This window comes from Ursus americanus, chromosome 4 (genome assembly GCF_024610735.1).
Source record: "Ursus americanus isolate L20-20 chromosome 4, mUrsAme1.1.p, whole genome shotgun sequence".
Taxonomy (NCBI): domain Eukaryota; kingdom Metazoa; phylum Chordata; class Mammalia; order Carnivora; family Ursidae; genus Ursus; species Ursus americanus.
In genome coordinates this window covers 6,095,511-6,118,076 of record NC_142130.1, presented here as the reverse complement: position 1 = coordinate 6,118,076, position 22,566 = coordinate 6,095,511, and the positions used below count along the sequence as shown (strand labels likewise).

General features: G+C 38.9%; 1 pseudogene; it reads left to right on the top strand.

The window, feature by feature from the left end:
- Positions 1–15,630: 15,630 nt before the first annotated feature.
- On the top strand, positions 15,631–16,279 carry LOC123786298 (olfactory receptor 11H6-like; annotated as a pseudogene).
- The last annotated feature ends 6,287 nt before the right edge of the window (positions 16,280–22,566 follow it).

Genomic DNA, 22,566 nt, shown 5'->3' with positions numbered 1-22,566 from the left:
GACCACAACTTCTTAACCCAGTTATCTGTTGAAGGGCGTCTCAGCTCCTTCCACAATTTAGCTATTGTGGACAATGCTGCTATGAACATTGGGGTGCATATGGCCCTTCTCTTCACTACGTCTGTATCTTTGGGGTAAATACCCAGTAGTGCAATGGCTGGATCATAGGGTAGCTGTATTTTTAACTTTTTAAGGGACCTCCACTCTGTTTTCCAGAGTGACTGTACCAACTTGCATTCCCACCAACAATGTAGGAGGGATCCCCTTTCTCCACATCCTCTCCAACAACTGTTGTTTCTTGCCTTGTCAATTATTGCAATTCTAACTGGCGTAAGGTGGTATCTTAGTGTGGTTTTGATTTGAATTTCCCTGATGGCTAATGATTTTGAACATTTTTTCATGTGTCTGTTAGCCATTTGTATGTCATCATTGGAAAAGTGTCTGTTCATATCTTCTGCCCATTTTATGATTTGTTTATTTGTTTCTCGTGTATTAAGTTTGAGAAGTTCTTTTTAGATCTTGCATACCAGTCTTTTATCTGTAGTATCATTTTCAAATACATTCTCCCATTCCGTGGGCTGCCTCTTAGTTTTTTGGACTGTTTCCTTGGCTGTGCAGAAGATTTTTATCTTGATGAAGTCCTCCAAGTTCATTTTATCTTTTGTTTGTCTTGCCTTCGGAGATGTGTCATGAAAAAGGTTGCTTTGGCCCTTGTCGTAGAGGTTGCTGCCTATGTTCTCCTCTAGGATTTTGATGGATTCGTCTCACATGGAGGTCTTTCATCCATTTAGAGTTTATCTTTGTGTATGGTCTGAGAGAGTGGTCAAGTTTCATTCTTTTGCATGTAGCTGTCCAATTTTCCCAGCACCATTTATTGAAGAGACTGTCTTTTTTCCACCAGATGTTTTTTCCTGCTTTATCAAAGATTAGTTGCCTAAAGAGCCGAGGGTCCATTTCTGGGTTCTCTATTCTGTTCCATTGGTCTATGTGTCTATTTTTGTGCCAGTACCATGCTGTCTTTGTGATCACAGCTCTGTAGTACAGCTCGAAATCCGGCATCGTGATGCCCCTAGCTTTGTTTTTCCTTTCCAACAATTCCTTGGCGATTCATGGCTTTTTCTGGTTCCATACAAATTTAAGGACTATTTGTTCCAGTTCTGTGAAAAACGTCATTGGTATTTTGAGCAGGATAGCATTGAAAGTGTAGATTGCTCTGGGTAGCATGGACATTTTAATGATGTTAATTCTTCCGATCCATGAACAAGGAATATTTTTCCATGTTTTTGTGTCTTCTTCAATGTCTTTCAAGAGTGATTTATAGTCTCTAGAATATAGACCCTTTACGTCTCTGGTTAAGTTAATTTCAAGGTAACACATGATTTTGGTGTTATTGTAAATGGAATCGATTCCCTAATTTCTCTTTCTTCAGTCTCATTGTTCATGTATAGAAATGCAACTGATTTCTGAGCATTGATTTTGTATCCTGCCACATTACTGAATTGCTCTATAACTCTAGTAGTTTGGGAGTGGATTCTTTTGGGTTTTCTATATAGAGTATCATGTCATCTGTGAAGAGAGACATTTTGACTTCTTTGCCAGTTTGGATACTTTGTATCCCTTTTTGTTGTCTGATTGCTGTTGCAAGGACTTCTAGTACTATGTTGAATAATAGTGGCGAGAGTGGGCATCCTTGTTGTGTTCCTGATCTTAAAGGAAAGGCTTCCAGCTTTTCCCCATTAAGAATGACATTTTCTATAGGCTTTTCATAGATGCTTTTTATGAGATTGAGGAATGTAGCCTTTATCCCTACACTCTGAAGGGCTTTAAGCAGGAAAGGATGCTATATTTTGTCAAATGCTTTTTCTGCATCTATTGAGAGGATCATATGATTTTTGGCTTTTTTCTTGTTGATAAAATCTATCACACTGATAGATTTGTGAATGTTGAACCACCCTTGCATCCCAGGGATGATTCCCACTTGGTCATGATGGATAATCCTTTTAATGTACTGTTGGATTCTATTAGCCAGGATCTTGTTGAGGATTTTGGCGTCCATATTCATTAGGGAAATCGGTCTGTAATTCTCCTTTTTGATGGGGTCTTTGCCTGGTTTGGGGATCAAGGTAATATTGGCCTCATAGAATGAGTTTGGTAGCTTTCCTTCTGTTTCTATTTTTTGAAACAGCTTTAGGAGAATAGGTATTATTTCTTCTTTGAATGTTTGGTAGAATTCCCTAGGAAATCCATCAGGCCCTGGCGTTTTGTTTTTTGGAAGGTTTTTAATCACTGTTTCAAACTCTTCATAATTAATTGGCCTTTTTAAAAAATCAATTTCTTCCTGTTTCAGTCTTGGTAGTTTATAGGTTTCCAGGAAAGCCTCCATCTCTTCCAGATTGTTTAACTTGCTGGCATAAAGCTGTAGATAAAAGTTTCTAATAATACTTCCAATTTCATTGGACTTGGTTGTGACCTCTCCCTTTTCATTCATGATTTTATTAATTTGGGTCCTTTCTCTATTCTTTTGAATAAGTCTTGCCAGTGGTTTGCCAATTTTATTTATTCTTTAAAAGACCAGCTTCTAGTTCTGTTGATCTGCTCTACTGTACTTCTGGTTTCTGCTTGATTGATTTCAGCTCTAATCTTGGTCAACTGCTTCCTCGTGCGTGGATTAGGCCTGTCCCTCTGTTGCTGTTCCAGCTTCTTGAGGTGAGAATATAAAAACTGCATTTTAGATTTTTCTATTCTTTTGAGTGAGGCTTGGATGGCTATGTATTTCCCCCTTAGGACTGCCTTTGCAGTATCCCATAGGTTTTGGACCGTTGTGTTTTCATTCTCATTGGTCTCCATAAAGTGTTTAAATTGATTTTTATTTCCTGGTTTATTGAATCATTCCTGAGCAGGACGGTTCTTAGTCTGCAAGTGTTTGAGTTTCTTCCAAATTTTTCCTTGTGATTGAGTTCCAATTTCAAAGCGTTGTGGTCTGAGAATACGCAGGGAATAACTTCAGTCTTTTGTTGTCGGTTGAGACCTCTTTTTGTGACCCAGAACATGGTCTATTCTTGAGAATGTTCCATGGGCATTAGAATAGAATGAGTATTCTTTGGTTCTGGGGTGTAGTGTTCCCTATATATCTATGAGGTCCAACTCGTCTAGTATGGCATTCAAAGCTCTTGTTTCTTTGTTTTTTTTTTTTTAAGATTTTATTTATTTGACAGACAGCCAGTGAGAGAGGGAACACAAGCAGGGGTAGTGGGAGAGGAAGAAGCAGGCTCCCATCGGAGCAGGGAGCCTGATGCGGGGCTCGATCCCAGGACTCCGGGATCACGCCCTGGCCTGGAGGCAGACGCTTAATGACTGAGCCACCCAGGCACCCGTTTGTTGATTTTCTGCTTAGGTCATCTGTCTATTGCTGATAGTGGAGTGTTGAGGTCCCCCACTATTAATGTATTTTTATCTATATGTCTCTTTATTCTGGTTAAGAGTTGGCTTGTGTATCTTGCTGCTCCCCTGTTGGGGGCATATATATCTATAATTGTCATATCCACTTGTTGGATACATCCTTAAAGAATAATAGAGTGCCCTTCTGTATCTCTAACTATAGTCTAGTTTAAAATCCAATCTGTCTGATATGAGAATTGCTACCCCAGCTTTCTTTTGAGGTCCATTGGCATGAAAGATGGTATTCCATCCCTTTACTTTCAGTCTGGATGTATCTTTAGGTTCAAAATGAGTCTCTTGTAGACAGCAAATGGATGAGTCATGTCTTTTTTCCAATCTGCAGCCCTGTGGCATATTATGGGAGCATTTAGGCCATTTTCATTGAGACTGATTATTGAGGGAGATGATTTTAATGATGTCATGTTGCCAGTAAAGTCTTTGTTTCTATAGATTGTGACTTTCTGTTCTGTATCACTCTTGAGGCCTTTTTACTTTTATAGAACCCCCCCTTAATATCTCCTGTAGGGCTGGTTTCGTGCTTACGAAATTGGTCAATGACTGGCGATTCTGGAAGGTCTTTATCTCTCCATCAATTCTGAATGACAGCCTTGCTGGATAAAGGATCCTTGGCTGCATGTTTTCCTCTGAAAGAGCTTTAAAAATGCCCCCCCCCAACCCTTTCTCTCATTCCAGGTCTGTGTAGACAGGTCTGATGTAATTCTGGTAACTGTGCCTTGGTACGTGAGAAATTCCTTTGCCCTGGCTGCTTTCAATACTGTATCCTTGGATCTAATATTTGCGAATTGCACTATGATGTGACGTGGCGTAGGTTTGTCGTGGTTGAGCTTGGGAGGGGTCCTCTCTGCCTCTTGGACATGAAAGCGTGTTTCCTTTGCTAGATTAGGGAAGTTTTCAGCTACAATTTGTTCAAATATCTCTTCTAGATCTCTGTTTTTCTCCACCCCCTTGGAGATGCTGATGATTCTGACATTGGAACATTTCATTGAGTCAGTAATCTCCTGTAACCTACATTCTTGAGATTGGATTTTTTTTTGAGCCAAGTTTCTATTTTAGCTTTCTCTTCTACTTACCCATACTCTAATTCACCGATACGTTCTTATGCCTCATTCACCCTGGCCATCAGAGCCTCTAGTTTTGACTGCATTTGATTCATAGAATTTTTAATTTCTGCCAGATTTGCTCTCATTTCCACCCTTAGAGATTCTATATTCTCATTAATATTTTTGTTAATACTTTTTTCAAGTCTACACATCATCTTGACCATTGTTACTCTGAATTCCATTTCTGATAATTTGTTTATATCCATATCCACCAGTTCTGTGGCAGAGGCCAGAGAGTCATTGTCTTTTCTTTGCTGGGGGGGATTTCTCCTTCTCGTCATTCTGATGAGGAAAGGTTGCGGGGTTGTCCAGAACCCAAATTATTGCCCAGGACCCAGGCAGTGTGCACTTGTTTTATTGTGACCTTAGGGATGTGGGCTTCTTGATTTTTCAGCCTGCCTTCTGTGTTCTGGGGGAGGGGCCTGCCACACTGATACTCAGGCAACCCTGTTTGGGTAGAGTCTCTGTGTCCCCTGTGAGGGGGGATGGGGATGGGCGCACTGTGAACCGGTATTTCAAGGCTTTTGTTCTCTGGCGGCTTTCCCTGGTGGTTTGCTGTGCCTCTTCTGAGAGTCAGAGCAGCAGTGGCCGAATCTCAGCCTTTGTCTCAGAACAGAGGGATTGCAGACCGCTCTCCACTGGTGTTCTGGTCACTTTAACTTTGTTTCTGTTGGTGCTGCTCAACCCTGCAGAGTCCTGGGATGTGTGCCCCACAGCCGGGGTCACAGCCCTCACTTCCAGGGCCGGCACATCTCTGTCCTTTGTGTTTCTAACACTGCCAGCCACCAGCCGCCAGCTGCCCCTGTGAGCTCCGTAGCTCTGTAGCTCCATTTCAGTGTGGTTGCTGTGCACTCCAGAGCTCTGGTTTTCACACTGGTTGTAGGCACTCTCCAGCTCACAGTCTCAGTCTGCTCTCTCACCGTTGCCGGTCTGCGAGTCCACCCGCTCCCCAGTGCAAGTGGCTACCGCTTCCCAGCACCCGAGCACGGAGTCTCCCTCCCCTTCCCGTTTATCTTCCGATATCTGTGCGTGGTTTCATGGCTCCCTGCTTCGTACCTCAATACTCATTGCTGGAGATGTTCATTTGTAGAGATCCAGATGTGTCTTCCTGCATCTCAGGCTGATTCCATGGATGTTCAGGATGGTCTGGTACTTATCCAGCTCTATTCAGGGGACCAGCTGAAAAAGGGGACCCCTACTCCTCTGCCATCTTAACTCAATCCCTCATAATATGTTCTTAAAATTCTCTGTATTTCCTTGGTGTTGGTCATGATCTCTCCCCTCTCATTCATGATTTTATTAATTTGGGTCCTCTCTCTTTTCTTTTGGATAAGTCTGGTCAGAGTTTTATCGATCTTACAAATTCAAAGAGCAAGCTTCTAGTTTTGTTGATCTGTTCTACTGTTCTTCTGGTTTCTGTTTCATTGATTTCTGCTCTAATCCTTATTATTTCTCTTCTCTTGCTTTGTTTAGGCTTTATTTGCTGTTCCTTCCCCGGGTCCTTTAGGTATTATTGGGAGAATAAACATTATTATCTATGCTACCCAGAGCAATCGACACTTTCAGTGCAATCCCTACCAAATACCATCGACGTTTTTCACAGATCTGGAGAGAACAATCCTAAAATTTGTATGGAACCAGAAAAGATCCCGAATAGTCGGGGAATGTTGAAAAAGAAAACCAAAGCTGGGGGCATCATAATGCCCGACCTTGAGCTATATTACAAGGCTGTGATCATCAAGACAACATGGTACTGGCATAAAAACAGAGTATAGATCAATGGAACAGAATAGAGACCCCAGAAATGGACCCTCAACTCTGGTCAACTAATCTTTGACAAAGCAGGAAAGACTATCCAGTGGAAAAAAGACTGTCTCTTCAATAAATGGTGCTGGGAAAACTGGACAGCTACATGCAGAAGAATGAAACTGGACCATTCTCTTATACCATATACAAAGATAAACTCAAAATGGATGAAGGACCTAAATGTCAGAGAGGAATCCATCAAAATCATAGAGGAGAACACAGGCAGTTACCTCTTAGACCTCGGCCACAGACCTTCTTTCAAGACACATCTCTAAGGGTAAGAGAATCAAAAGCAAAAATGAACTTTTGGGGCTTCATCAAGATAAAAAGCTTCTGCAAGCAGAAGAAAGAGTCAACAAAACTAAAAGACAACCCATGGAATGGGAGAAGATATTTGCAAATAACATAACAGATAAAGGGCTGGTATCAAAGATTTATAAAGAACTTCTCAAACCCAACACCAAAAACCAAATAATCCAGTCAAGAAATGGGCAGAAGCCATGAACAGACACTTCTCTAAAGAAGTCATACAAATGGCCAACAGACACATGAAAAAATGCTCCACATCACTTGTCATGTGATTAGGTATTCCTAGTGAATACCTAATGAGACCACACTGAGATACCACCTTACACCAGTTAGAATGGCTAAAATTAACAAGACAGGGAACAACAAATGTTGGTGAGGATGCGGAGAAAGGGGAACCCTCTTGCGCTGTTGATGGGAATGCAAGCTGGTACAGCCACTCTGGAAAACAGTATGGAGGTTCCTCAAAAAGTTAAAAATAGAGCTACCCTGTGGCCCAGCAATTACACTACTGGATATTTACCCAAAATATATGGATGTAGTGCAAAGAAAGACACCGGTACCCCAATGTTCATAGCAGCAGTGTCCACTACAGCCAAACTGTGGAAGAAGCCGAGATGTCCTTCAACAGATGAATGATAAAGAAGATGTGGTTCGTATATACAATGGAATATTATTCAGCCATCAGAAAGGGTGAATACCTACCACTTACATTGACATGGATGGAATTGGAGGGTATTCTGTTAAATGAAATAAGTCAGTCAGAGAAAGGTAATTATCAGATGTTTCACTCATGTAGAATGTATAAGAAATAGTGCAGAGGACAATAGAGGAAGGGAGGGAATACTAAATGGGAAGAAATCAAAGAGGGAGACAAACCATATGAGACTCTTGACTCTGGGAAACAAACTGAGGGTTGCAGAAAGGGAGGTGTGTGGGGGGATGGGATAACTGGGTGACGGGCATAAAGGAGGGGATGTGATGTGATGAGCACTGTGTTTTATATGCAACTAATGAATCATTGAACACTACATCAAAAACTAATGATGTACTATATGTTGGCTATTGAATTTAAAAAATAAGCACTCGGAAACAAGGTATGTATTCAGAAAACAGTTCTGATACCTACTGGTCCTTTCAACACTAGGCATCCTTTATTTATTTTTTAAGATTTTGTTTATTTATTTGAGAGAGTGAGTGAGAGAGCATGAGCCAGAGGAGAGGCAGAGAAGCAGGTTCCCCGTTGAGCAGGGACCCTAACGTGGGATGCGAACCCGGGAATCTGGGATAATGACCTGAGCTGAAGGCAGACGCTTAACCCACTGAGCCACCCAGGCACCCACAAAGCATCCTTTAAAAAAAGAATACACAAAAATATTTTCTAGAATGACATCTGCATTCTTCATAATGAATTTATCCTGCCTGCTGAAAGTGATGTTTTTATTTGTTTTATTTAAAAAAAATCTACTTTATTCTAGCAGAATGGGGCAAGAATTGATGAGATCTTTGTCAGTTCTCTAAAGCTAGATTGATGCCATGGTTGCAATTCATTAAAGGTCCAAAAACTCAAAAAATCTCCCTAACTCATGAGGCTCTGATATATTACATGGGGAATGTAAGCACATAAATGTTAAGTGATTTACCACCCCGGCACAGCTAGTATATCATAAAGTTTGGCCCAAGTTCCTCTGAATCACAAACCAGTACTGTCTCCAGTTATCTCTAAGCAATGACAATTTATCGTGCTACAAAGTTAAAATAAGCAAATGTGTGCCAAACACATTAAAAATACACACATATGTGATCTATTTCCAATTTTTTTTCTAAAGAAAAAAAAAAACAGAGTCCCAGAAAATTTGCATTAAATTTTAAGTTCCTTAGCCAAAGCAATCTTAAAAAAGAAAAACCAAGCTAGAGGCATCGCAATTCCAGATTTCAAGATATAGTACAAGGTATTAGTAATCAAAATCATATGGTACTGCCACAAAAATAGGCACTTAGATCAATGGAACAGAATAGAGAGCCCAGAAGAAAACTCATGATTATATGGTCAATTCATTTATGAGGCAAGAATATACAATAGGGAAAAGACAGTCTCCTCAATAAATGATGCTGAGAAAATTGGACAGCTACGTGGAAAAGAATGAAATTGAAACACTTTCTTAAACCATACATAAAACTAAACTCAAAATGGATTAAAAACCTAAATGTGAGACCTAAAACCATAAGACTGAGAAGAAAATATAGGCAGTAGTTTCTTTGACATCAGCTTTAGCCACGTTTTTCTGGATAGGTCTCCTTGGGCAAGTGAAACAAAAGCAAAAAGAAACTATTGGGATTACATCAAAATAAAAAGCTTATGCACAGAAAATCAACCACAAATCAAAAAGGCAAACTACTGAATGGGAAAAGATATTTGCAAATGATATACCTGATAAGAGGTTAATGTCCAAAATATATAAAGAACTTACATAATTCAACACCAAAAAAAAAAAACCCACACAATCTGATTTAAAAATGGGCAGAAGACTTGAATAGACATTTTTCCAAAGAACACACATAGATGACCAACAGACATATGAAAAGATGCTCAACATCAGTAATCATCAGGAAAATGCAAATCAAAACCACAATAAGATGTTACCTTACACCTGTTAGAATGACTAGCATCAAAAAATAAGAAATAAGCATTAGTGAGGATGTGGGAAAAAAAAGAACACTTGTGCACTGTTGGTGGGAATGTAAATTGGTATAGCCATTGTGGAAAACACTGTAGAGGTCCCTCAAAAAATGAAGGATAGAATTATCATATGATCCAGTAATTCTACTACAAAAGAAAACAAAAATACTAATTCAAAAAGATATATGCATGCCTATGTTAATTACAGCATTTTTTATAATAGCCAAGATATGGAAGGAACCCAAGTGTCCATCCGTAGATGAATGGATAAAGAAGACGTGGTATGTATGTGTGTGTATACATATACATATATATGCGTACATGTATACATGAAAGCATGTAGAGAAAGCATGAATTCTGGAGTCTGGGTAAACACAGAGAATAAAGTAAAAAGCCATCACAATCTATTTCAAAGCCCATTTGTTATATAAATGAGCCAGTGATGGCTTCTGTATATTGGCCCCTAGATTGTTTACTTCTTCATAGCTGGTTGAATCCTGGTATATCAAAAGCCCAGAGGTGCCAAAATTTTTACATATCTAATTATTCTATATATAGCCCAAATAAATAGATTTTTAGCCACCTAGAGCCTGCCTACTTTGCATATCCCAGGAAACTCTGCCCAGTATCTTCTAACCATGGATAAGATAAATTCTGCCAAGGATATACTGTATGGTGACTAACATAACATAATGAAAAATTATTATTAAAAAAAGATAAATTCTGCCAGCCATAGGTAGATAAAGACCCTCAAGTTATTGCTGCCCTTTGGAACTTTCTGACATAGAGTCTTCCCCCTTTCCAGGCTAACAGCACCTAGTCAAGTAAGCTTACTCTCTGATCCCCATATTTCTCCTGGGGGTTAGTTAGCCCTTAGTCCTCCTCCCCTTCTGAGTACTGGCCTATAAGCCTATAGCCTCTGACAGATCTCATGAGAGGTGAGGGATTTCCCCTGCAAGCAAATGTTCAAAGCAGTGTCCCCAAATAAAAGTTGTGTGTGCTACTGTCACCTCATGGTCCTATCTTTTTCCTCAAAATCCCCGGAAGCCCCCTACACAATTCTTACAGAACTGCCTTTGGCCAAACTAAAGAGCAGTTCAGATTTTGGCTCAGAGAGCAAGAGAATCCTACACACATTTTTCAGGAAGAAAATAAGAATTTCTTCAATTAATAGAATTGGACTATTTGTAGTCCCATGACATAACTCTGGGATCTTACTGACCACAACATAGTCTAGAATTCCCTTTTTACCCCTTTGTCTATTGTCAGCTTATGACCTTTAGAAAATACTATTCATATTTATCAGTGTTAATGAAAACCTCAAGTTCTCACTAACTTTAGTATTTCCCATTACACTTTTTTTTTTATGTCATTGAGGTTACCTGCGTAAGTTGTGATCTTTTTCCCTTGACATACCTTAAATGCATATCATGGAGTTTCAGGATTGAAAAAAGAATTGCTTCTGATGCTTACTTAAATCCCTTCTACCACTTTCCCAGCCTACTTCTGACAAAACCCATGATGGAAAGTAGTCTTCAGAAGTAGTGTGTTCCATCACTGGACAGGTTTCTCTGTTAAAAAGCTATTCTCCATATTGAATTATAATGTAACTCCCTATAACTTTTAACTGTTATTTTTAATTCTGTACTTTGGAGACAAATGGGACAAATTGAATTGTTCTGTTAAAGGATCACCTTCCCTTTTTTTCTGATAGAGTCTTCTGTCTTCCAGTTTAAATATGCAAGTTCCTTCCACTTTACCCATTTTTCATACTTTCAAGCCTTTCTAAATTGCTTTCCTCCAAAATCACTGTCATTTGCCCATCTGCTTCTTAAATTATGGGATCCAGAATTTATTAAGGACTCTTATCCAATGTGTGTAGAGTCAAACAATATTAGAGCATTACCTCCGTTATACATCCTAAAGTCACAATATTAGTTGTAGTAATTATAATGTTGATATAAATATTTAATTTACTTTACTCAAGCTGAAGTAAGATGAAAAGGACAAATTCACAAAACAAGTAGACCAACACTTTATAGTCAAGTAATAATGGAACAGTTGTTACTGATCTAAAAATGCCAGAATTACCGCAGCATGCTTGGAGGGATATATGTATTCAATTGTAGAAAGAAAAAAAACAGATGGAACAGCGTTAGAAGGGTTTTGTAAATTCTCTACTATAACTGAACTCTATATCCTTTGGCTTTGTAGAATGCTTTGCTCTTACATTTTCATTCCTAAATCCAATGTCGTCTCTTTTGTGGGAAAACACAGCTTCATTACTATAAAAATATATGCAGATGCTTCTGGTTATATTTAACATTCTGATCCAAGGCTCAAGACCAACTTATTTACTCTTCAGCTTAGATCCAGGCTTCACCATCTTTCCCTTTTCCCCTAGAGGTTGGACCAATTTAGGCCTCAGTTAAAGAAATACATTCTGAGATCTAGCCAAAACTTTCTCATTGTTATTCCTAGATGAGGCCACTGGGAAAAGTCAGGTAATCCAGGAGGGTCAGAAGCCAACCTTGGCGTGTTTATTAAAAAGTATACAAGGGACTGGAGCTCAGCAGTAAGGCCTGAGTGCACACACAGAGTGCTCTGGTCACCACACTTCCAAGATGGACTCTCAAGAACAGAAAGATCATGATTCAGAATGTGTTTGCTGCATACCCTCCTTTAGAGGCAGGGCTGTAATCAGTTGTTCCCAAATCAGGAGAGACCACGGCACCCTTTATAACTTCATGTAACCTTCCTGAAAAGGTCAATATCGTCATTGTATGGGCTTCAAATAATTGCTATCCTTGATAATACTACCTTCCAACACTCATCCCCTGTCAGAAGCCTGAAAAGAAACGTATATTGGAGCACCCCTGTGTTTAGCATTCCCCTGCTGAAATGAGAGAACAAGGAGACGGAGGCTGACTCCAGGAGAGAGAAACCGACATTTGAATGTCTGCCCTCTATTCGATTCTATAAGCCTCCATAACAGCTTTAGGTAAGGTACAGCTCAGATTGTTTTGGTAATGTCCTTTTCACTTTCCTCTAACCCTTTGCTGTATTTTTTCCATATGAAAATGTAATTTAAACTAGCTTCCTCCTAATGGAAACTGGTTACTCTCTCAACTATATAACAGAGTCTCCAGCATCAGAACTGTTCTAAATAAATGTTGTTATACGTGGTTTATTTATAAATATACTAATAAATATATCTAGTAAAAATAACAGTATTTTACTTAAACTGAGATGTCAGCTGCACCACAAACCACATGGGCCAAGAATAAACCATGGAATGACAACTCCATTCTATACCGTATTACTTACTCAGTCACATACACCAGATTTCCTGACCCTGACTATGGGGCAGAAGAAAACATCAGGCAGTAAGAGAGGGACACTGTTCCATAAAGGACACTGACTGACTACATAGAGAAAAAATGTCAGTTATGGACTAGAAACACATTTTCTTCAAGAGGGAATAACCTAAAGCAGTTCACTTACCTATTTAAAAATGAGAGGGAACAATTACAAAAGCCATTTAATAAAAATAAAGATATGGACAATGAGAAACAGAGAAGACAGCAAGAAACAGTGTGCGCATCCAGCACACACACAGGCTTAGAGCAGATTATAGCCTAGCAGCAGGGAGAAAGCTCATGGCGCAAAGTAGCGTGGATGAAAGAGACATAACGAAAGATGAAATGAGTCAAACGGGGTTGTCTTGAGCAGGCTCCTGTTTCCTTGGACTGATGGTGTATCCCCGTAACAAGCAAAATCTCTGTTGCCCTGCTTTTGTTTTTAGCAAAGTAGAGTTTCCAGACTTTGCATTTTTTTAAAAAGCTTTTTCCTCTGGCTACAAGCAAGTATTTTCCTAATTGGTTAGTATTAGGCCATGTTCATTAATTGAGACAGTAAATATTTAATAAGCACCTATAAAATACCAGAGAGTGTCCTGGATTCTAGGAATACATTGGTAAGCAAAATAATGTCTTCCTCTTACATTCATACTGTTGAGACAGAAAATACACACTAAGTAGATAATACAATGCCAGGTAGCGATAGGCACTTTGAAGAAAACTCAAGTGGGACTGGGAAACAGAATAGCAAAGATGGGCTAAAGTAGGGAAGGCCTCTGTGAGTTTCTGATTTTTACCAGAAATCTGAATGAAGTAACAGATTAAAGCACGTGAATACTGGCCAGGTGGAGAGAGGGACAGAGAGAGGGATGTTCCAGGCCTGGATATGGGCCACCCCTGGCATAGTCAAGGATCAGCACAGCTGGAGTGGGCCAGCAGGGGGAAGAGTGGTAGGAAATGAGGACATGGAGGAAGGCCTCATTGGCCTTCCTAGCTATGGTAAGGAACTGGGGGGTTTTACGTGTATTTAAAAGATTGAAAGCAAGTAGTTGATATGGTCAATTTTTCTAAAAACTGTCGTCTAGCTACTATGTGGGTAACAGTCTCTAGGCATATAAAAATGGAAACAGGCAATTTAAGAGGGTTTTGTAGTAGTCAAAATGAGAATTTCATGGTAGCATGCACCAGGGTGGAAGCTGATAGGAATGCTAAAAACTGTTCAGATTCTGAATGTTTTGAACATGAGGCCCAGAGCGCTTGTTGATGTAGAGTATTAAGAGGAGTAGTGAGGATGTGGCCAAAGTGAATAGCCTGAGCAGCTGAGTGAATGGTGGTGCCATTGTGATATGGCAGTGAAGGAAGGGTCGGCCAGTTTGAGGGGAGAAGAATCAAAAAGAGTTTAATCATAGGCATGTTCCATTAGATATCAAATGGAGATATTGAGAAAGAAATTGGGTGGATAAATCCAGGTTGCAGAAGAGACTTCATAGCTAGGGAGAGGAAAAATATGGCTTCATCTTACATAGATGGTTGGTTTTTTTATCAAGGGGCTAACTGGCAGGTCACTTACAGAGAGAGGATCGTTGGAGAAGGAAAAATATCAAGGATTAGGTCTGGTGCAGGGAGCGGGGAGCGGAAAACATGTACAGATCAAGTCAACCAGGAGAAACTCTGACACAGAAGCCTGTGATAATATACAGAGAGAAATGAGAATGACTAGTCTATGCACAGATCTCCAACTAATATAATTCAAATCTCAGAATGCTTTTAGTGACATAACACTGTAGTTATTTTTACTTTACATGACAAAATATGTATAGAATACCATCATGAGGTACTTTCCCTGCATGTGATAAATTTCAAATGAGGACTGAAGCCTGAGTACTCTAGTTAGGGTAAATCTCAGTTAAAAGAGAACATTAGTCTTTACTCTAAACCTCACTCATTCAGGGGCACCTGGGTGGCTCAGTTGGTTAAGCATCTGCCTTCAGCTCAGGTCATGATCCCAGGGTCTTGGGATCAAGCCCTGCGTTGGGCTCCCTGGTCAGTGGGGAGTCTGCTTCTTCCCTCTCTCTCTGTGATCTCTCTCACTTTCACTATCTCTCAAACAAATAAAATCTTTAAAAAAATAAAAGTCAAAAAAATAAGCCTTATTCATTCATACCAATTTCACTTAAAATGTTTATTCAAGGTGACTGAACAAGCAGCTTACTCCTCTTCCGCAACAAATTTTTAACTGCAAAGGGAACCGAGTTAAAAATAAAGAATGCTTTGAAGAATTGTGCCTATGTCACTAAACCCTGAGAGAAAGTAATATTGCAAATTGTGTGATTTCAGGAGATCTTTAAAAATAAGAGGGCACACAAATGTCAAAGTGGCCTTGCTATAAGCAACGGTTGATTTAAAGTTGACGTTCCTGGACTTGGTTGAAAGCCTCTGAATGACAAGAAGCATCTATCTTCATTTTATGTAGTGCTGAGGACACACACACACAAAAGCAGGGGCTTAACGGCCCATGATGGCCATGGCAATCATGATGGTAAGCTGTAACAAGCACGCACCCCCCAAGTTCCTTATTTCCTCCCAATATCACCGGGGCAAGTAGTGCTAAATATCTTTAAGTAATCTAAAACCGTGCTGCCAATTGAATTGTAAAGAAGATTGGAGAACATCTTAAGATGTAGTCATTTGTAACATGGTGATATCTTATTATTGCAGTTTGAAGGGGAAAAAAATGAAAAACCCAGTTGAAAATAACCACTCTGACCCTGTGAGTGAATTCATTCTTCTTGGATTCCCTTGTTCCTGGAAGATTCAGATCCTCCTCTTCTCATTCTTCTTTGCAGTCTATGTCCTGACACTAACTGGAAACCTGTGCATTATCTCTGCAGTGTGGTGGGACACCCATCTCCATGCCCCCATGTACATCCTGCTGGCCAATTTTGCCTTCCTGGAGATGTGGTATGTCACTTCTACTGTCCCCAATATGCTCGCCAACTTGCTCTCTGAGATCAGCACCATCTCCTTCTATGGCTGCTTCCTCCAGTTCTACTTCTTCTTCTCCATGGGCACCACTGAGACCTTCTTCTTGTCTGCCATGGCCTTTGACAGGTACCTTGCTATCTGCAGGCCCCTGCACTACCCCACTGCCGTGACTGTTCAGCACTGCATCAGAATAGGAGCTGGGTGCTGGGTGTGTGGCTTTTCTTGTTTTCTCCTCCCAGTTTACCTGATCTCCCAACTTCCTTTTTGTGGTCCCAATACAATTGATCATTTTTTATGTGACCCAGGGCCCCTTATGAAGCTGTCCTGTGTGCCAGCTCCTGCTACTGAGATCATCTGTGCCATCTTTAACTCAGTCCTCATTTTCTCCACCTTCCTCTTCATTACCAGCTCCTATACTCTGGTGATCAGAGCTGTGCTGAGGGTACCCTCAGCAGAAGGCCGGCAGAAGGCCTTCTCCACGTGTGGCTCCCATCTTGCTGTAGTGTCCCTGTTCTATGGTTCTATCATGGTGATGTACGTGAGCCCAACGGCAGGCAATCCAGCAGGGACCCAAAAAATTGTGACTTTATTTTATTCTGTGATGACTCCATTTTTCAATCCCTTCATCTACAGCCTCCGGAATAAGGAGATGAAGAAGGCCCTGAGAAAACTGTTTAGGATGATGAGATTTGGTCAAAGACAACCTCTCAAGAACTAGAATCCATATATGTGTAGGACACATAGTGATATAAAATTATAGGAAGTTAATGGTCTTAAGTAAATTTGAGAGGCAAATATGTCTCCCATATTCCCTGGAATATTTTTAGAAATGCATCTCAATGAAGCAAATAGCAAATAAGATCTTACAAGAACTTGCATCAATCGTGTGTACTAGGCTTTATTGTATTAATATTCTTGTGTGTCTTGCATGCAAACAGGAAAATGTGAAACATTATCAGGACTCTTTGGAGAAAACCAAATATAACCCAGATGTCACCTGGTCAGCTTCTATCTTTTACAGATATAGGTAACTTTGTCTCTGATACCCAGTTTCTCAGGGATCACATGATTTAAATACCCACCACTATTTCCCTACATATATACCGTATAAACATGTTCATGTGTGCTTCCTTTCTCCCACCCCTGAATCTACCCCCTATCTTGTTTTGATCTTATCAGTCTGGATGTGAGACTCGCCCCTTCAACATTTTATCCAAAAACGAAGTAATTCCAGTTTTGTGTGCGTTTATTAACCTGACTACAGGTTGGGGTTAGGTAAAGTCATAGGAACGGCCACTGTGCTAGAACATGCAGTCTATCTTTCATATTATACCTGTTCTGCCTCTTTCTCTTCTTTCCTCATGCTCTTCCCACCACCCACCAGAAAAACCAGAACATCTTTTCCTTTCTCATTCAGAATACTTGTTTTCTATATGTAGGCCCTTTGCAGTTTTGGATTGTTCCTCAAACTGGGCTTGTCAAAAAATTTCTCCTCAGCAAATCTAACTCTTAAATAGCATTTTGTGAAAATAGGTTTTTTTCTAACTGCTTGCTCTTTGGGTTGTTTTACGTTCTTATAACTTACTGTATTCCTTATCTTAGTACCATTCAATACAAAAGAATAAATGTACTGAAACAGAGATGAGACCTGGAAATATGATTACCTGGAAAAACCTTAATGAAATAATAATAATTGATTTTTAAGTGCTTTATGATTTTTAAAGAATTTTTCTGTCTGTGTGGAATGAAAACTAACCATGCAGAGAGGATAGTGTGTATAAGTCTGAGGGTAGAAATAAGATAGTATTAAAAAAGAAATAAAATAGTATGGTTGTTCTTCAACAAATGGTGCTGGGAAAACTGGACAGCTACATGCAAAAGAACAAAACTGGACCACTTTCTTATACACAAAAAAATAAACTCAAGATGGATTAAAGACTTAAATGTGAGACCTGAAATCATAAAACTCCTAGAAGAAAACATAGATAGTAATTTGTTTGACATCAGCCCTAGCGACATTTTTTCTAGATAGGGCTCCACAGGCAAGGGAAATGAAAGCAAAAATAAACTATTGGGTCTATACCAAAATAAAAAAACTTATGCACAGCAAAGGAAACCATCAGCAAAGCTAAAAGGCATCCTAGTAAATGGGAGAAAATATTTGTGAATGATATATCCAATAAGGGGTTACTATCCAAAATATATAAAGAACTTATAGAACTCAACACACACACACACACACACACACACACACACACACACACACACACACATCCAATCTGATTTAAAAATGAGCGGAGGACCTGAATAGATATTTTTCAAAGAAGACATACAGATGGCCAAAAGACACATGAAAAGATGCTCAACATCACTCATCATCAGGGAAACGCAGATCAAAACTACAAGGAGTTATATCACCCTACATCTGGCAGAATGGCTAGCATCAAACAGACAAGAAATAACAAGTGTTGGCAAAGATGAAGGGGAAAAAGAACCCTTGAACACTGTTGGTGGGAATGTAATTGGTATAACTGCTATGGAAAACTATGAAAGTTCCTCAAAAAATTAAAAATAGAAATACCAAAGATCCCACAGTTCCACTTGCCAAATGAAAAAGCAGTAAGGGGGCATGCAAAATGGGTAAAGGCAAGTGAGAGATACAGATTTCTAATTATGGAGTGAATAAGTCACAGGGATAAAACTTACAGCATAGGGAATATAGTCAATAGTAATGCAATAACACTGTATGGTAACTGATGGTAGCTACACTGTGGTGAGCAGAGAAGTTGAATCACTATGTTGTACACCTGAAACTAATGTAACATTGTGTATCAACTATACTTCAATAAAATTAAAAAAAATTAAAATTTTATGAAGACATGCAAAAAATTGCTATAAAATGATTAGAAATAACTTAGGAATGGGAAAAGTGGGGAAATGCGACAAAGTATTATTTTTATATGACCCATTAAAGGACTAGTAGTGTCATTAATAGTATTTTTAATTTTTTCTATATTATTTCATATTTGCCAATTTTTCTTAGATTTTCTAAAATAGTCATTTTAATTGTATATAATTTCCTAGCACAGTGTGTATGTCTAGTAACAAGTCAAAAAGCAAATGTCCTACAGTGGTATATAACTTAAAATGATAAGAAAAATACTTTTATTTCTAGGATGAGAGCACACTAAAAGATATTTTAGGAGAGATTTAGGCAGGTGAGTCTCAGGTCTTCAAGGTTGTCTCCCTAAAATGATTTCCTTCCCAGAGTTCTAATTATCAGCCCTGTGTGTGGGAAAATGACCTGATCTATGTATTTTGACAAGTTTAATTTCTTTGATAGTTGTGTCTTTTGGGGCACCTGGGTGGCTCAGTCAGTTAAACATCTGCCTTATGCTCAGTCATGATCTCAGAGTCCTGGGATTGGCCCTGCATTGGGCTCCCTGCTCAGTGGAGAGCCTGCTTCTCCCTCTCCCTCAGGCCCCCCCACCCTACCTCCCCCAGCCCCTGCTCATACTCTCTCTCACTCACTCATTCTCACTCTATGTCAAATAAATAAATAAAATCTTTAAAAATAATAATAATTAAAAAATAGTTGTGTCTTTAGTTTTCCCCATATCCTTCCAGGCCTCCCTATCAATATATCCAGGAATTTTTTTCTGAATTTCCTCTTGAATTTCATCCCCCAACAAAATGTGCCTTAGATCATCTTTACGATCTTAGGCCCCAAAGAATGGTATTATCAATATTGAAACCACATCCCACCCTGGAAACCAAATTCTTTTCACATTATTCTTTTTTTTTCTTGCTTTCTTTTTATGAATGGGTGAATAATTTTGGTTATCTTCTTTTTTTATTATAATATTATTTATTATATTATGTTAGTCACCATACAGTACATCCCTGGTTTTTGATGTAAAGTTCCATGATTCATTAGTTGCGTATAACACCCAGTGCACCATGCAATACGTGCCCTCCTTACTACCCATCACCAGTCTATCCCATTCCCCCACCCCCTCCCCCTGAAGCCCTCAATTTGTTTCTCAGAGTCCATAGTCTCTCATGCTTCATTCCGCTTTCTGATTACCCCCCCTTTCTTTATCCCTTTCTTCTCCTACCAATCTTCCTAGTTCTTATGTTCCATAGATGAGAGAAACCTTATGATAATTGTCTTTCTCTGCTTGACTTATTTCACTTAGCATAATCTCTAATGCACGTTGGTACAGCCACTCTGGAAAACAGTGTGGAGGTCCCTTAAAAAGTTAAAAATTGAGGTACCCTATGATCCAGCAATTGCACTCCTGGGTATTTACCCCAAAGATACAGATGCAGTGAAGAGAAGGGCCATATGCACCCCAATGTTCATAGCAGCATTGTCCACAATAGCTAAATCGTGGAAGGAGCTGAGATGTCCTTCGACAGATGACTGGATTAAGAAGATGTGGTCCATATATACAATGGAATTTTACTCAGCTATCAAAAAGAACGATGTCTCAACATTTGCTGCAACATGGACGGCACTGGAGGAGATAATGTTCACATTATTCTTATAGAAACTCCTGAAGCCATGAACTTACTACTGACAAAATGTACACTATTTTCCCATCCCAAACACATTCAAAGGTGCTAAAACCTAATTGTCAGTGTCTATTATTCAGATACCATATGATATCTGAATGATGTATTTTCTCTTTCCCACCATTTTCTTCTTCTCCTTTGAAATATTCCTGCACTCATTTTTTAATATACTCATCTCCCAAACATTTACTGATTGTCTCCTATGTGCTAAATAGTGAGCCCTGGTTTGGAGAAATAATGAAGTGCAAACTACTCACAGATCTTAGAGATTTAAAGTTGCTAAGAGAATAGATTCTAAGAGTTGTCATTTAGGAGAAATTTTCTCTTTTCTTTTCATTGTATCTATGCGAGAGGATGGAGGTTAAGTTAACTTATAGTGGTAATTATTTCACAACACATGTAAATCAAACCATCATGCTGCACACCTTAAACTTATACAGTGATGTATGTCAATTATTTCTCAACAAAACGGGAGGACAAATAGAGTGAGAAGACTCCAGGCAAATAAAGAGGAACCAGAAGAGGGGGACCAAAGGACCCAGAAACTCTGGGGATTTAGGATAGCAAGACAGCCTTGGAAGCAACTTGGACCTGCCAAGTGCTCTGACTTTACTGCTTCATTTGGTAAAGGGATCCCCAACTGGAAAAGAGGGGGAGAAGGTAAGAAATTGACCTCAAACTGCCAAGTTGGAATGAGGTCAACAAGCCGCAAACTTCACAAATATCCTTACAATTGGCTACAAATTTCCATGTTACGATTTGCCCCCCAGCCCATCTCTCTGTATTATAACAATGGCAAACAATAAAGAGAGGAGCTCAGTGGGAAAAAAGGAAAACAAATATATTTGAGAAGCCTTCTGTACAGAAAACTTGTTGGAAGAAATTCAAGAAGATATAAATTAATAGGAAGATATGCCAAGTCCATTGATTATAAGAATAATTATTCTGTAGATGACAATCAATGTCCCCATTAGAAGCAATCCCAATCAGAATTCCAGCAATAATTTCTGTGCAAATTTATGAGAGGATTCTAAATTTATGTGGAAAGTCATTGGGCAAAGACTATCAAGAAGAGTTTGAAGAGAAATAAATTGGGAGGACTTATCTCACTTGATATCAAAACTTATTATAAAGCTACAATAATTAAGAGAACGTGTACTGGTACAATAGGTACAAGGAGACAGACAAAATTCATTGAGAATCCGGAAACCAACCCATGCATACATGGACACTTAATTTATGATAAAAATAGGACTACACAGCAGGTGTAGAATATAGGTTTAATTAAAAAATGTCTAAGTCAAGTGGATTTTCATGTGGAAAAATGAAATTTTACCTATATGTCACACCATACACAGAAATTATGACCAGGATAATTGCAGTTTTTAAATTTGAAAGTAAGGCACCAACACTTCTAAAAAATGGAATATTTTCATAACTTTGAAATAAGCAAAAAGAATTAGCCATAAAGAAACTTGATTGATAAATTAGACACATTAAAATGAAGAACTTCTGTTCATTAATAAGCCAGAGAAAGACAAATACCATATAATTTCACTCATATGTGGAATTTAAGAAACAAAACAAGCAAAGGGTGAGGGGAAGAAAAGAGACACAAACCAAAACACAAACTCTTAACTGTAGAGAAAAACAGATGGTTATCAGAGGGGAGATAAATGGGGGATGGGTGAAATAGGTGATACATGGAATTGCTGAATCACTATATTGTACACCTGAAACGAATGTAACACTATATGTTAACTACGCTGAAATTCAAATTTAGAAGAAAAAACTTCTCATTAAAAAGCAATTATGAGACTGAAAAAGAAGCTTATTAAACAGGAGAAAGTATTTGGAATATATATAACTGATTGAAGGCTTGTTTTCAATATATATATATATAAAATACACATTATACATAATATTATATATATCTACATATATATATATATATATATATATATATATATATATATATATATATATATATGACTATTTATTTTAAGAGAGAGACAGAGCACACACGGGGTGGGGTGGCGGGGCAGAGGAAGAGGGAGAGACAAACTTTCTTGCAGACTCCCCACTAAGCATAAAGCCCCGATGCAGGGCTAGATCTCACAACCCTGAGATCATAACCTGAGCCAAAATCAAAGTCCAACACCTAACTGACTGAGCCACTCAGGTTCCCCCAGAATATATTTTTAAAACCTTTAAAATTCCCAATAATTTAAAAATGAGCAAGCCTCTTGAAAAGTCATTATTTTAAAAAGGAAATAACACAGGATGTGTTTTC